This window comes from Lactuca serriola, chromosome 5 (genome assembly GCF_051521515.1).
Source record: "Lactuca serriola cultivar US96UC23 chromosome 5, Lser_US96UC23_V15, whole genome shotgun sequence".
In the NCBI taxonomy this organism is placed as follows: domain Eukaryota; kingdom Viridiplantae; phylum Streptophyta; class Magnoliopsida; order Asterales; family Asteraceae; genus Lactuca; species Lactuca serriola.
In genome coordinates, this window is record NC_136412.1 from 232,155,981 (window position 1) to 232,163,359 (window position 7,379).

Consider the following 7,379-nt stretch of genomic DNA (forward strand, 5'->3'; position numbering starts at 1 on the left):
CTTGGAGTGAATGCTGATGCGGTGTGGTCAGTAGTATTGGGCCCGTACTATTAAATACAACGGATCAGTGGGCATTCCAAGTAAGAATCTTTTGGACAACGGAGGACGAGTAGGTTTGCGTCATCGAGTATGAGTATGCTCGATCAAGTCTCTGATATATTTTTTTTGTATTTGAGGGGCATCATGGTTGGGAATCGACACACACCTGAGAGCAGTGGTGTCAGCGACGAGGAGATCCGTCGATTGATTCATGAGGAGGTGGCTGCTGCCATCCGAGCTGAGATTCCTGAGATGTTTAGGGACATCATGACCACATTGATTGAGACTTTTGATGAATGGTATGCAGCGCTGACTGAGGATGTTGCAGCTGCAACTACTAGAGGGATGTTTCTAGTACGTGTTCTTGTCCAGAGCACTTGAGGGTTTGGTTCGCCCTGAACCAGCTCCGCTTGGGGGCTAAGGATTGGTGGAAGTTCGTGACGACGAACTTAACTTTAGCTGAGATTTCCGAGGTGACCTGGGAGAGGTTCACCACTATGTTCAGAGAGGAGTATGTTCCCCCAGTGGAGGGGGAACGGTTGATTCAGGAATTATTGACCCTCAAGCAGGGTACTGATTCTGTGGCAGTGATCACCAGGAAGTTTCATGAGAGGGCGATGTTTTGCCCTTAGCAGGTGTCTTCTGAGCAGGCTCGTATGAGCCGTTATCTGAGTGTTCTGAGGAGAGATATTTGGGAGTTCGTGGCGAACTCGACTTACCGGACATTTGCTAAGCTCCAGGCAAATGCCCGGAAGAGGGAGATTGAGTTGGAGACTCAGGCCAGGGAGGAGGCCGAGTCACAGAGGGCGGATCGGCGACCGGCTCAGTCTCAGCCGACAGCCAAGCGGGCTAGACCCGCTGATTCGAGATCTGGGGGCACGAAGGGCCGCACTTGTGGGAAGTGCGATAAGAGTCACGAGGGTTTATGCAGGTCTGGAGTATGCTACAAGTGCGGGAAGGAGGGTCATATCGCGAGGGACTGCTCCAGGGGATTCTCGGTTTGCTTTATTGCAACCAAACTGGCCATCGGAAGGCCGAGTGCCCTTAGCTTCATCAGGGGTCAGCGCAGGGATCTGCACCTGCTGCTAGGGCTACCGAGGTTCGGCCGGTGAAGGCCGAGGCCCCAAAGGCTCGTGGGAGAGCATTTCAGTTGACTGCGGAGGAGGTCCACGCGGCGCCCGATGTTGTGGCTGGTATGTATTCTCTAGTCATCTTTTATTTGAGTTGAGTTTTTATGCTTATATGATGATGTGCGTAGGTACTTTTCTTGTGAGTTTTGTGCCTGCTTTGGTATTATTTGACTCGGGTGTGAGTCGGTCATTTTTTCCGTAGCATTTAGTCAGCTCATTAGTATCGATGGAGAGGCGTTGGATCGGCCTCTGCGAGTTTCCATAGCTAATGAGTGAGCAGTGTATGCTTCAGATGTTATTCGAGGATGTGTCCTTGAGATCTTCGGTGTGGAGTTTCCAATAGATCTGGTTCCGATCGCGATAGGGGACGTGTTTGTTATAGTGGATATGGATTGGTTGAGCCGATATGGAGCTGTGATAGACTGCGAGCGTCAATTGGTGACGATTCGAGACCCTAGTGGGGGAGTTCTTACGGTGTACGACGAGGGTACACGTACGGGGTCAGCATTTTGCTCGGCCGCCAGAGCGAGACAGAGTCTACATCGGGGTTGTAAGGGATTTGTGGCATATGTGATGGATGTGAGGGTTGATTCAGAGAGACCGAAGTCAGTGGATGAGGTCCCGGTAGTGCGTGGGTTTTCGGATGTGTTTCCAGAGGAATTGTCGGGTGTGCCTCCGGAGAGGCAAGTAGAGTTTGGTATTGAATTGGTTTCGGGATCTACGCCTATCGCCAAGGCACCTTATCGCCTTGCACCTTCGGAGATGCAGAAGCTATCCTCGCAGCTCCAGGAGCTGCTAGGGAAGGGGTTTATCAGGCCGAGTAGTTCGCCATGGGGGGCGCCTATTCTTTTCGTCAAGATGAAGGATGGTTCGCACCGGATGTGCATTAATTATCATGAGTTGAACAAGCTAACGGTCAAGAACCGTTACCTGTTGCCGAGGATCGATGATTTGTTCGATCAGTTGCAGGGAGCATCTTGGTTCTCCAAGATCGATTTGAGGTCTGGGTATCATCAGGTGAGGGTGCGGGAGGAGGACGTCCAAAAGATAGCATTCCGGACTCGTTATGGGCATTACGAGTTCGTGGTGATACATTTCGGACTCACCAACGCACCGGTAGTGTTGATGGATCTCATGAACAGAGTGTGCAGACCGATGTTGGATCGCTCAGTGATCGTGTTCATCGACGACATATTGGTGTATTCGAGATCCAGAGAGCAAGATGAGGAGCATTTGAGGGAGATCCTCGGAGTTCTGAGATCGGAGAGTCTTTATGCCATGTTCTCCAAATGTGAGTTTTGGCTACGAGAGGTTCAATTTTTGGGGCATCTCGTTAACCAGAATGGGATATTGGTCGATCCGGCCAAGATTGAGGCGGTCATGAGGTGGGAGGTGCCGAGATCACCCACCGAGATCAGGAGCTTTCTGGGTTTGGCCGGATATTATCGGAGATTTATTAAGGATTTCTCCAAGATCGTCGTGCCACTCACCAAGTTGACCCGGAAGGGTGCTGCGTTTTCTTAGGGTCCGGAGCAGCAGACCTTGTTCAAGACACTTCGCCAGAAATTATGCGAAGCCCCAGTATTAGCTCTTCCGAAAGGGACGGAGGATTTTGTGGTATATTGTGATGCATCGACATCCGGATTGGGAATGGTGCTTATGCAGAGGGGGCATATGATAGCATATGCATCGAGGCAGCTTAAGGCTAATGAGTCGAGGTATCCCACTCATGATTTGGAGCTGGGAGCGGTAGTGTTCGCCCTCAAGATCTGGCGACATTATTTGTATGGGGTTCGGTGTACGATATACACAGACCACAAGAGCTTGAAGTATTTGATGGATCAGCCCAACCTGAATATGCGCCAGAGGAGGTGGTTGGATGTGGTCAAGGATTATGATTGTGAGATCCTGTACCACCCGGGCAAGGCTAATGTTGTAGCCGATGCACTGAGCCGTAGGGCGGAGGGCACCCCAACGCGAGATGTTTGTTTGAGATTGATAGTGATGACCCCGGTGTTGGATGCTATTCGTGGGCCCCAGACTGAGGCTGTGAGGCCAGAAAGCCAGAAGAGAGAGCGAGTTGTCGGCTGGTATCGGAATTCGTTACCGTTAGCCGGGGGCTTATGACATATCAGGGTCGGATATGGGTACCGTCCGTGGGCGGAACGCATACCATTTTGATGGAAGAGGCTCATCGATCGAAATTCTTGATCCATCCCGGGGCCACTAAGATGTATTTGGACCAGAAAAAGGAATATTGGTGGCCCTACATGAAGAGGGATGTCGCATGGTTTGTAGAGAGATGCTTGACCTGTCGTAGAGTTAAGGCCGAGCACCAGCGTCCACATTGTAATCTGCAGCCATTAGACATTCCCGAGTGGAAATGGGAACAAATTACCATGGATTTCATCACCAAATTGCCAAGGACCGCGAGGGGTGTCGATGCAATTTGGGTGATTGTGGACAGGTTGACAAAGAGTGCTCACTTCTTGGACATCAGTGAGAGCTCTTCCGCGGAGAGGTTGGCAGAGATGTACGTGAGAGAGGTGGTATCGCGGCATGGAGTGCCAATCTCGATTGTCATAGATCGAGATGTACGTTTCACTTCCAGATTCCGGAAGAAGTTTCATGAGGAATTAGGTACGAAACTGCATTTTAGTACCGCATACCACCCACAGACTGACGGGCAGATTGAGCGGACGATTCAGACGCTCGACGACATGCTCCGAGCATGTGTGTTAGATTTCGGCGGGAGTTGGGACACGTATTTGCCCTTGGCAGAGTTTTCTTACAACAACAGCCATCATTTGAGCATTGACATGCCGCCCTTTGAGCTGTTGTATGGGAGGAGGTGTCGGACCCCTATTTGCTGGGGAGAAGTAGGGCAGCATGTGAAGGATAGTACCGAGATTGTGCTTCAGACGACATAGCAGATCCAACAGGCTAGACAGAGGTTGTTGACCGCTCAGAGTCGTCAGAAGAGTTATGCGGACAGAAGCCGGTCCGAGCTCGAGTTTCAGGTCGGCGACTTCGTGCTCCTGAAGGTCTCTCCTTGGAAAGGAGTGATTCGATTCAGGAAGAGGGGAAAGTTGGGGCCCTGATATATTGTTCCTTTCAGGGTGATCGCGAGGGTAGGTAGGGTAGCCTACCGTTTGGAGTTACCAGCAGAGTTGGGTCAGATTCATGACACTTTCCATGTGTCGCAGCTGTGAAAGTGTATTGCCGACGAGTCGGAGTGGTGCCATTAGAAGATATTCAGGTGGATGCGAACCTGAATTATGTTGAGAGACCGGTGGTGATTAGGGATCGGAAGATCAAGGTTTTGAGGAACAAGGAGGTGCCTCTGGTCCAGGTCCAGTGGCAACATCGGAAAGGGTCAGAGTTAACTTGGGAACCGGAGAGTGAGATGCGGGAGCAACATCCAGAGTTGTTTGCAGAGTGAGACTTCGAGGGCGAAGTCTGATTCTAGTGGGGGAGAATTGTAACATCCGGATTCCCAGGTATTATATTTTATTCTTTTATTTTTGGAAGTTGTGAGGAGACTCGGCGAGTTGGTGTCTAAACTCACCGAGTATGGTCGCGGATCCGTATCCGAGTTCACAGCTGGACTCGGCGAGTCCACGCTGCTTAATGAAACGCTAATTTCCAGGGTTTGAGACCTATTTAAAGGCCCTTAGGGCCATCATTTGCGGCCACCAACCACCAGAGAGAAACCTTAAGAGATCTAGAGCATTTATGAGGAAGGAGAGGCAATTCTTGATCCTTTTCTTGGTGTTTTTGCAAGAAGGAGGTGACCAAGGCAAGAGGAGGCTAAAGGAGGTGCGATTTTGGTGATTTCTGAGTTCTTAGAGACCATATTGAGGTATTTTGCTCGAACCTTCTTCAGTTTTGGTGTTGATTCTTAGTGTTAGGGTTCTCTAACCCTTTTAAAGGTTGAATAAGTGGAGCATTTGGTCCCTTCTCGAGTCTATGTCTTGGATCTGGACCCAAAGAGGTCCAGAGACCTTAACCCTTGGAGCTTTATGAGTCATTTTGGGAGCCATGGGCTTGGGATGTCATTTTTGGGGCTAAATCACCAAGTTAGAACTTTTAGATGTTATATGAGTTTCAAGGTCTGAACTTTACGTGATTATCATGCTTGGGAAGGCCAGATCTATGAATGTATGGAACAGATCTGACCTCAGGAGGCCTATGGAGTTTGTGCATGGCATGAACTCGTTGAGTCCGAAGAACAGACTCGGCGAGTAGGATGAGGGTTTCCCGTAAATCACTTAGTGAGTAGACTTGCCAAGTTGGGGAATAACTTGGTGAGTCAGGGAGAGTTAGGGGAACTGGAGTTCAAGGCGGAACTCGCCGAGTTGTTCTTGAGACTCAGCGAGTTAAGTCAGGGTGGCCCCACGATTCATGCCAGGTGTGACTCGTCGAGTCAGGGGAAGTACTCGACATGCCAAGAGAGGGACTAAGAGAGTCAGTGGACACGTGTAGACTCGCCGAGTCGCCCTAGTGCACTCGACGAGTCGGGTCAAAGTTTGGCCGTTGACTTTTTTTTGACATTTAGGGTTGAGTATAGTGGTATTTATGAGAGTATTTACTTTGTGTGATTAGGTGGAGGCTAGATCACATGTATACCGAGTCAGAGACTTACCGAGACACCTGAGGTGAGTCTTCTCACTATACGTTACCTAGAGTGGTATTATGTGTGGACCAGAGGGTCTTATGTGTTATGTATGAGATTATGTGCTATGTGTTATTTGTATGTTGTATGATGTTATAGACCAGACCAAAGGCTCCAACGATACAGACCAAGCCTGAGGGCCCAACGAGCTATGACCGGACCAGAGGGTCCAACGAGCTACGGGACTGGAGGGTCCCGCTGAGACACATCGACCGGAGTGTCGTATTATAGCCTCGAGTGGTGTATGTGTTGTATGCGGTATTTTGGGGAACTCACTAAGCATTTATGCTTACAGTTGTTGTGTTATGTGTTTTAGGTACCAGTGATGAGCGCGGGAAGCCGCCGACATGATTCGTCCACATGCACATTGGAGTTTATATATTCTGATCTTGGGGTTTTGTACTGATACAATGTTGATACAATGTTTTTAAAATGATTGTGAATGATATTTTATGGTTTTTCAAAAGTGAAAAATTGTTCAAATTTTTACGGTGTTACAAACTTGCCACTAGCAACTTCGAATAATAAAGCATTATCTAGTCTATCTAGAGGCATGGCTAGTTTTCTACCAAATTCATGCAAAATAAAGGAGTAATTGGCTCCAGAATCAAACAAAATTTGGGTAGGCAATTCGTTTACAGGAGAGGTACCTGAAGCGACATCGACTTCTTCTTTAGCAGCTTCCAGTGTCATCTGGAAGGCTCTCACCTTCGGATTTGGTGGAATGTTGGTTTTTTCTGCCTCCTTCTTTTTTGGACAATCCCTCGAGATGTTCCCCTCGTCACCACACCCATAACAGACCTTCTTAATGAGGATGCATTCGTTGCCATAGTTCCCTGGCTTTCCACATTTGAAGCATGTGACTTCCCCGTCACACTTTCCCATGATCCTTCTTCTTGTATTTGTCGCACCATCTCGCTTTGCCTCATCCACCTCCTCTCGAACTGGATTTCGAGAATTTATTTTTCTTGCTAGACCCTAAGGGTCTGTCGAACTTCCCATTCTCACCAACCTCTGACCTCTCCAGACCCTTCTCCCTGATCTGGGTCTCAACATTCTTAGCAGCCTAGATGACGGCTTTCAATGTGGTTGCTTGCTTAACCATTGGACCAAAGTTTGCTAGTAATCTGCGAGCAAACTTATTGACCTTAGAGAGTTCAGTTGGAACTAGATATGGAATAAGCCTCATCTATTCCATAAAACTAGCAGCGTATTCAATAACGCTCATTTTTCCCGTCTTCAAATTCTGAAACTCATTATTGATTTCCAGAAGGTCCTGCTCTGAGCAATATTGCAATTTGAGTTGCACCACATAGTCTTCCCAAGACATCTTGTTAGCTTCTCCCTTGGGCATCGAATCAGCTAATAGCTTCCACCAACTCAATATGCTAGATTTTAACAGAGGTATCATAAGAGCGATCTTATGTCTGTTGTTGCATTCGCAACTTTCAAACATTGTCTCCATTTCGGAGATCTAGTTCATAACTTTTACCGGCGTCGGGATTCCGGATAGACATGGTGGTTTGGATGCCATG